This window comes from Myotis yumanensis, unplaced genomic scaffold, assembly GCF_028538775.1.
Source record: "Myotis yumanensis isolate MYYU_CA2020_CCGP unplaced genomic scaffold, mMyoYum1.0.hap1 SCAF_4, whole genome shotgun sequence".
NCBI lineage: Eukaryota > Metazoa > Chordata > Mammalia > Chiroptera > Vespertilionidae > Myotis > Myotis yumanensis.
Window position 1 is genome coordinate 9916142 of NW_027223755.1, and position 9140 is coordinate 9925281.

A 9140-nucleotide genomic window follows, 5' to 3' on the forward strand; every position below is an offset into this window, starting at 1 on the left:
GATACGGCGCCCATTGGAGCCGCCCGGAGCCGGGGTTCGGATGCCCTCTGGTGGAGAGGCTGGGTACCTCGAGTTCTTGCCCGAGGAAAGAATGAATACAGAGTAGTAATCCACAATACTTTCCAACAACATGTATTTTGCTCAATACGTATTTGTTGAATACATGGCATAAGAATAGGTCAGCAGTCGGCCATCACACTCTGAAATGAATGTAAAGCTCTGATTTATTGATTAGTTGTTCAAAGGTACAGTTTGGATCTAAGTTACAAATGCTGAATAGCTGTCTCCAGAATTGTATTTGTGTCCTGCTGTGGACCACAGAATACACACCAGGGTTGAGTGAAAATTTGCTTTCATTTAAATTCAAATTGATTTTGTCATCTCTGAGGGGCAGATGTTATGCATCAAACAAGTGACAGATTGCAACTTTAATTTATATAGTAAGTAAAGCAAAAAAAATTAAAAATAAATAAATAGTAAGTAAAATTTGGTTTATAATATGCTTATATTTATTGGAGAAAAATATCCAATGATGTCACCCAAGTACTTTCTGGATTAAGGTAATTTTTTAAATGATAAAAAAGTGGAGAACAGATAGATATTAATAGGTAGGTCCCATTAAAGAATGGTGTAGACAGCAGAGATAGGCACTGCTTATTTACATTTGGAATAATAGCTTTAGTGACAGTGACAGGAAGAAGATAGCAGTGGCAGCAGAGGATAAAGTTGAAAGAAGAAAATAATGGCAAGGGGGTGAGGACAAGGACAGAGGGGGAAGGGGGGTCAGATGGGTAGTGGTACAGGTAGAAAGCAGCACTCTTGTTCACCGCAATTAGAGTCTGGCTGGTAAGTTTGTCCTTGTGACCTGGATGACTCCTGTCAGATGCACAAGCAGTTACATTTGCATTTGAGAGTTAAGTCCTGAAGGAGAATTATAACACCTACAGTTGCAGCCATGTCCTTGTGATTTCTTTTTTTCCTTCTTTATTGAGGTTAAAACACATCCACTAAAGTGCATAAAGTGCTTTCATCCTAAGCGCACAGTTTGCTGAATTTTCACATATGATACAACCTTGGGAACTCCTGCCAGACAAGCATACAGAATACTTTTTTTTCAGTACTAGGGTCACAAAGAGGTTCAGCAGGACTAAACTTCATTAATGGAATTTACAGGCAAAACTATTCCCAAATGACACTCTTGAATGAACCCCCACATTTTCTACTCGAGATGATGAGTTTTTCTTTCTTGTTTGCCTTTTGGAAGTTTCTCAGACGTACTGCTATTTTGCCCTTTCACTTTTTTCACAAAGGTGAATAAAAACTTACTTTGAGTATAGTAAGATATTGGGATGTGACCTCTGATATCTAAACTCACTGGCTCACATGTGATTGCACTTTCAATAAGAATACCTCATGGGCGTTTATATTTCTTGATGCCACATGAAGAGCGGGGATACAGGAACTTAGAAGAAATCCAGCAGCCCTCAGGTTATGGGACAGCCAGTTCACAGATATTGTGCCTAAGGCTGAGGCTGCAGTTAATTCATAAAAGGCACTCGTCTGATTCTGACCCAGAGCCAGTGTTCAGAATAGAGACACATCATCAAAATCACGAATCAACACAAAAAGTTTGAAGAGCTCTTCTAACACAACAGAGATCTTCATTGCTTCAGATTATTGGAGAATACTTATTGTATTAGTTACTTATTGCTATGTGTTGAATTACCCCCAAATTTAGTGACTTTACCAGCAATAAACAGTTTTTGTGGGTCAGTTTCTATGAGCCAGCTTAGCTGTAGTTTCTGGCTCAGGGTTCCTCATGAGGTTGTAATCAAGATATCAATCAGGCTACAATCACCAGGAGGCTTGACTGGGGCTGGAACATCCGCTTCTCCCAAAAAAGCCAAAAAAGAGTAAGGCAGAAATAGCAATGTCTTTTATGGCCTAGTCTTGGAAGTCATACCTCATCACTCTTCCACATTACTCACTAGAAGCAAATTATTCATGCTGTTGCAAATGGTAAGAACTCCTTTTTCACAGCAGCGTAGTATTCCATTGTGTAGATGTACCACAGTTTTTAATCCACTCATCTATTGATGGGCACTTAGGCTGTTTCCAAATCTTAGCTATGGTGAATTGTGCCGCTATGAACATGGGGGTGCATATATCCTTTCTGATTGGTGTTTCTAGTTTCTTGGGATATATTCGTAGAAGTGGGATCACTGGGTCAAATGGGAGTTCCATTTTTAGTTTTTTGAGGAAACTCCATACTGTTCTCCACAGTGGCTGCACCAGTCTGCATTCCCACCAGCAGTGCACGAGGGTTCCTTTTTCTCCGCATCCTCGCCAGCACTTGTCGTTTGTTGATTTGTTGATGATAGCCATTCTGACAGGTGTGAGATGGTACCGCATTGTCGTTTTGATTTGCATCTCTCAGATAATTAGTGACTTGAAAAGCACTATGCTAAGTGAAATAAGCCAGTGAGAGAAAGATAAATACCACATGATTTCACTCATTTGTGGAATATAATGAACAACATAAACTGATGAACAAAAACAGATCCAGAGACAGAGAAGCATTGATCAGACCATCAAACCTCAGAGGGAAGGTAGGGGAGGGTGGGGGTAAGGGGGAGAGATCAACCAAAGGACTTGTATGCATGCATATAAACACAACCAATGGACACAGACAACAGGGGGGTGAGGGCATGAGCGAGGGGACTGGGGAGGGGGGAGAGAGAGAGAGAGAGAGAGAGAGAGAGATTTTTGCCTCTTGTCCTCCCTCCCTCCTCCCCAGTGGCCAGGGAGGGAGGGAGGGAAGCACGAGAACAGGAGCAGCACCTCTGGAGAAGAGAGAGAATAGTAGAGGAGAGAGAAAGAGAGAGAGAGAGAGAGAGAGGAGCTTTTGGGGGCGGAGGGGAGAGGATAAGGGGAGGTGAGGGATGAGCTTTTGGGGAGGAGAGAAGGGAGGAGAGGGAGGAGCTTCTGCGGGCAGGAGAGAAGTGACCATGTGAGAAGTGACCAGTGCCTATCGGTTCCTTCTGTCAAACCTGGATTCGTTATGAGTGGACAGCGTAGCCAAATGCTCCTTTCAAAGTGAATGTCCCGCCCCCCTCTGGCTAGCGTGACCCTAATGAGGGAGGCCGACAAGAGGCAGCTGTGGGCTCGATGCGCCAGTCTCCGTGCTTCCAGGTGCTCTCTTAGCACCAAGAATGCGGAGCGAGTGAGATCATGTGGTATTTTTCTTTCATTGACTGGCTTATTTCACTTAGCATAATGCTCTCCAGTTCCATCCATGCTGTTGCAAATGTTAAGAATTCCTTCCTTTTTACAGCAGCATAGTATTCCATTGTGTATATGTACCACAGGTTTCTAATACACTCACTCATTTATGGATAATAAAGACCATTATAAACTGATGAACAAAAATAGATACAGAGGCAGAGCAGTATCGAACAGACTGTCAAACTATGGGGGGAAGGCCAGGGAGGATTGTGGAGGGTGGTGGTGGTGGTGGTGGTGGTGGTGGTAAGAGATCAACCGAAGGACTTGTATGCATGCATATAAGCATAACCCATGGACACAAGACACTGGGGGGGTAGGGGAGGCCAGGGGAAGGTCAAGGGGGGGGGGGAAGGAGACATATGTACTACTCCTTGTAATACTTTAAGCAATAAAACAATTTTAAAAATTAAAAAAAAAGACATGCCTAATAGACCATTACCTTCTTTGCCTCATGAAAATAATACGGAGCAAAAAAGGAAAGATTTTGAACAGAAGTTGGAGGGATATGAAGATATAGAAGGGACAGATAAAGAGGGCATCCAGGATTTCTCAGAAAGTGAAACTAGTAGCATTCATTCTAGTGGTAGCGAACGGAAGAGATTATTAAAAAGGAAAAGCAAAACAAGGGATGATGAACAAGAGTTATTAAAAGATTTGCTGATTCATATAAAGGCTTTAATATGTGGTATCCCACCACCTCATGTTAAACCCACTAATAAGTTACAGGAATTAATAAAAAATGCTTTTCCAGTTCAACAGCCACTGTCGGAGGAGCCCGGAGTAATTCCCACGGCTCCTCCTCCAGACCCACCACATTATTCCACAGGGGCAGATCGGCAATTCCAACTGCCCTTGCCTACTGAAATAAACAAAATATTATTAGATTTAGAACCTAGGGATGAGGTTGTTCCTCCCACATGGAGAAGAGATGATGATTTCCTTGCATTTCTGATACAGTGGCAGCGAATGCCACTGGATCTGCAACAATATCCCCAATATCCAAATGGTTAATGCAGAAAAGGGGGGGCGGCTGTCGGCAGGGAAAGCAGGGAGAGATAGTTTCTTATCTGAACTATGCTAGACTCAAGGCCGCAAGCTGCTACTAAGCACAACAAGTTTTCCTCTGCCCCGTTTTGTTCTCTTTAACCCTTCCAATACTAAATTAGACTGAATCTAAGAAATACTGGCTGTTATTTATAGTAATCATTAAAGGATTAAGGTTTCTAAGAATAAGGAATGTTAAACAGTCCCACTATGTGTCAGTCATATGTGCATCAACTTTTAGAAATAGTCAGAAAAAGATTTCCTAATGCTCTAATTTATCATTATATAGATGATATTTTAGTAGCTTCTGAAATTCAATCACAATTACAGGAGATTTACCAATACCTCCTTGAAAAACTCCAAGACTATGGATTAGAAGTAGCTCCAGAAAAGGTACAATGGCAGGAGCCATAGAAATATCTTAGGCAAAAATTAACAGATGTCTCCATTATTCCACAGAAGGTTCAAATTAGAAGAGACAGTTTAAAGACTCTAAACGATTTTCAAAAGTTATTAGGAGACATTAATTGGTTGAGACCCAGCCTTGGTATACCTACTTATCAATTGGCTAATTTATTTCAAATCCTAGAGGGGCCATCTGAATTAGATAGTCCCCATGTTTTAACCCCTACTGCAGCAATGTCTAAGAAAGCAGATGCAGTAATTACTCACTTAATGGAAGCTTTTGCAGTAATGGGAATACCTCAAAATATTAAGACTGATAATGGTTCTGCATATCTATCTACAAAATGTCAAACATTTTTTCAATTTCATCATATCACTCACATCATTGGCATCCCTGGTAACAGTACAGGACAAGCTATTATTGAAAGACAAAATCGCACCTTAAAGGAAATTCTCAAAAAACAAAAAGGGGGCGAATCCCCTAAACGAAGACTATTAACTGCTCTATTTACTTTAAATTTTTTAAATCAAGATGAGACTGACAGCACTGCTGCTCAGCGACATTGGGTAAAGGAGGTTTCACAAGAATTGAATCAACCTGTGTTTTATCATAATGAGTCCTCTCAATCGTGGGATCCTGCATGGGTCCTACGATGGGGGCGAGGTTATGCTTATATTTCCAAAGGTAAAGAAAAGTTCTGGGTTCCTGAGAGGCGTCTTAAGCTGAGACATGGGAACCAAAAGGAAGTTCTACTTAAGTGACCTGACCAAGGATTTCTCAGAGATGACGTTGACGGGGCCTCCTATCCGCAAAGCTCTACGGTCAACGCAACATTCATCTGTACCAACCTGGGGTCAGGTGAAGAAGCTTACCGAAGAGGGAGAACAACTTGTTCAGCGTCATGGTAAAGAAGTGACGCCATGCCCTAACCGGTTTGGCTCAGTGGATAGAGCGTCAGCCTGCGGACTCAAGGGTCCCAGGTTTGATTCCGGTCAAGGGCATGTACCTTGGTTGCGGGCACATCCCCAGTAGGGAGTGTGCAGGAGGCAGCTGATTGATGTTTCTCTCTCATCGATGTTTCTAACTCTCTATTGCTTTCCCTTCCTCTCTGTAAAAAATCAATAATATATATATATATATTGAAGTGACGCCATCTACTTTGTTCCTTGCTATGCTTGCACTAATAACCACTCAGGTAAATGCTGAGAATCATATATACTGGGCTTACATTCCTAATGCCCCACTGAATAGAGGTGTTTCTTGGTTGGATTCAAAGGTTCGAATTTATGTTAATGACTCAAATTGGTTACCTGGACCTTATGATGATCAAGGTCCATTGAAACCAGAAGAGGAAGGTAGAGTCATAGAAAATTATACCACTGGAACTCAGGGAGTGCCAATATGCTTAGGTCAAGGAGACCATTGTTTAACAATACAGGCACAAACCTGGCTGAGCATTTTAGAAAACACTACTACTGCAACAAAAAACAGGCGTTTGTTTCTTCTGAGTGCCCATGGCTTTAAAAATGTTAGTTGGGATAACAATAGTACACTTCCATTACTGCCACCATGTCATGTTCCTACGTTTACGCACATGTCCAATTGGGTCCATTGGGAATCCTGTCGAGGAGAGACGGTTCGGGTTTTATCTAATACTTCCTATGGAAGCATCATTGATTGGAGCCCTTCAGGTTCTGCCCGTCCCAAAGCCAATGGAGCTGATCTACGATGACGATGACGTAGAGGAGAGAACAAGTCCATGTCCACACAAGCGAATGCAAGCATCGTGTGGCATGGTGGAGGATTTGCCCCCCAACACCTCATCAAGAAGGACATCCTGTTCAATCTGACTTATGGAAATTGGGATCTGCCTTACACTCTTTGAAAGCATGGACTGGCTTCTATAAAAATAACTCTGGGAATTACACCTTACAATTTTATGTTAACAAAACTGCCTTTGTGCAAGCCTGTGTTCAATTACCATTTTTATTAATGAAAGGCTTTCTATACTTGTCTAAATTGTTCTATTGCATTTAACCAATCATCTGACAGCATTTATGTTTTGAAAGCGAGACCTGGAGTATGGCTGCCAGTACAAATGCATCATAGATGGCAGGATTCTCCAGCTACTGCTATGTTACAGTATATTGCAGAAGATTTGCTTAAAAGAGGAAAAAGGTTTATTGGAATGTTAATTACAGTAATTTTGGGACATATAGCGATTACAGCCAGTGCAGTTGTTGCAGGAGTCAGACTACTGATTTTGTAGCTGGTTGGCATAAGGAGTCAGAACAATTATGGTCCGTCCAAAGACAAATCGATACCGAAATGCATGCAGAAATTGCTGATCTGCAACAAGCTGTATTAATGATAGGAGGTCAAATTGTAAGTCTGCAAAGACAAATGCATATGAAATGTGACTGGAATTATTCAACATTTTGCATTACCCCTGTACCTTATAATAAAAGTTTGCTTCCATAGGAAAAGGTTGAAAAACATTTGTTCAATCATAAGAATCTAACAAAAGAAATTCTAGATTTACAATCTCATATACAAGAAACATTTCAGAAGGAACTGCATAGATTAACTGGGCAAAATGTGTTAAAAGATATGGTTGGGGGATTGCAACAATTAAATCCTATACCCCATTTACAAGCCGCTTTAGGAGCTTCTACTGGAATACTATGATTAATAATCTGTCTCTGTATCATTTTATATTTAGTCTGCCGAAGACTCAGGAAAACCAAGCAACTAGCTAATAGAAAAGCAGCTGTGTTATCTCTAATGCTCCATCAAATGAAGCAAGAAAAAAGGGATTTGTAGCTGGACATTTGTAAACAAGGATCTGAAGTCCTGCCAAGAAGAAGTGAATGTTCTATCAGGAGCACCGCGTGACTTGCGAGTCACGCTGGGTCAAGATTGCACACAAGTGCTTGCTTCAGCAGCACATATACTCAAATTGGAACGATACAGAGAAGATTAGCATGGCCCCTGCGCAAGGATGACACGCAAATTCGTGAAGCGTTCCATATTTTTAAACTACTGCCAAAATCTTAACAGGGGACTGCCTTTGTATAATAGAATATGCACTTTTTCTATTACACGTCTCTTACGGTTTAATTTTTAGGAATAAGCTTATATTATGTTTATAATGAAAATAATAAAGCTGTGTTCATTAGAGGAAAAAAAAATTGCACACAATCTTGAGTTCTCAGAACATTTACCTCCCTGAGAAAGGATAAGATTAAATAGTCGTGGGTGTAGAGCAGAAAGGGAGAGCACAGCTGCAAGTTGTCTTTAATACGCTATTGTAATAATATCGAACAAAACAAGATTTAGTTGATTAACTGCTGACACACTAACCGTGTACCAAACCCCAATAAAAGCGATGGTGAGAGTGCAGAGTTTGCTACATGCCTGAGTGAGCTGTAGCCCTCTGTCCGGCATCAATCATCCTGTGTGCTCGTCTTACCTCTGTGTCTTCAGTTCATTAAACATCCCTCAACACCAAACCCATTAACCACAATAGTGAGTGCTTTGAGCAAATGACAGATGCACTCAAGTTTTTTCTGTCTGAATACAGTATCAATTTAGCAAGGGACATTTCTTTTTTTTTAATGTATTTTTTTTTATTGATTTCAGAGAGGAAGGGAGAGGGAGAGAGAGAAACATCAATGATGAGAATCATTGATTGGTTGCCTCCTGCACACCCCCTACTGGGGATCGAACCCACAACCCAGGCATGTGCCCTTGACTGGAATCAAACCTGGGACCCTTCAGTCCGCAGGCCGACGCTCTATCCACTGAGCCAAACCAGCTAGGGCTAGCATGGTACATTTCTTACTGTAGCCTAGGCTTTCTAGAGCTGAGGAACAACATAGATGGCTCCCCGTTTCCAAAACAGGACCCATAGCTCTTTCCTGTAGTCAGTCTACTGCCCAAAGGCACTGATTCATTTGCACAAAACAGACTTGAGTGCTCTCAATATGCCAGGAACTATGCCTGGTTACAGAATAACTTTTCAAATTCTAGCAGAGGGTAGACACCACAAAGAAATTGGACAACTGAAGTACAGTATATGCTGTAAAGGAAATGACTAGGGAGATGTAATAGAGTAACCGGAAGGCCCCTCTGAAATATTTGGGATGAGACCTGAAGGTGGCAAGGAACCCAGCAAGAAAGAACCTAAGGAGAGAGCATTGTGCCCATTCATGTCGCTGACGTTACCACTCCTAATGCACTTCCCTCTGTTTGCCTTGTTTCGCTCTCTACATTTCTCCTTGTTTTCTCTGTTATTTTTCCCCTTTTATGTGAAAAGGCTCGTGGTTTTTTTTTTTTTCTAGAAATGGGAAGTAGAGCATTTCTAGTTATATTTGGTATAATCTTGAAGTCTTTTTAGTTTTAT

The 9140-nt window shown here is 41.3% G+C and overlaps 1 non-coding gene across 1 annotated transcript; it reads left to right on the forward strand.

Moving 5' to 3' along the window:
• Positions 1-7664: 7664 nt before the first annotated feature.
• On the forward strand, positions 7665-7771 carry LOC139009714 (U6 spliceosomal RNA). Its single transcript, XR_011471416.1, has one exon. It is a non-coding gene; the product is annotated as a U6 spliceosomal RNA (small nuclear RNA).
• Positions 7772-9140: the final 1369 nt, after the last annotated feature.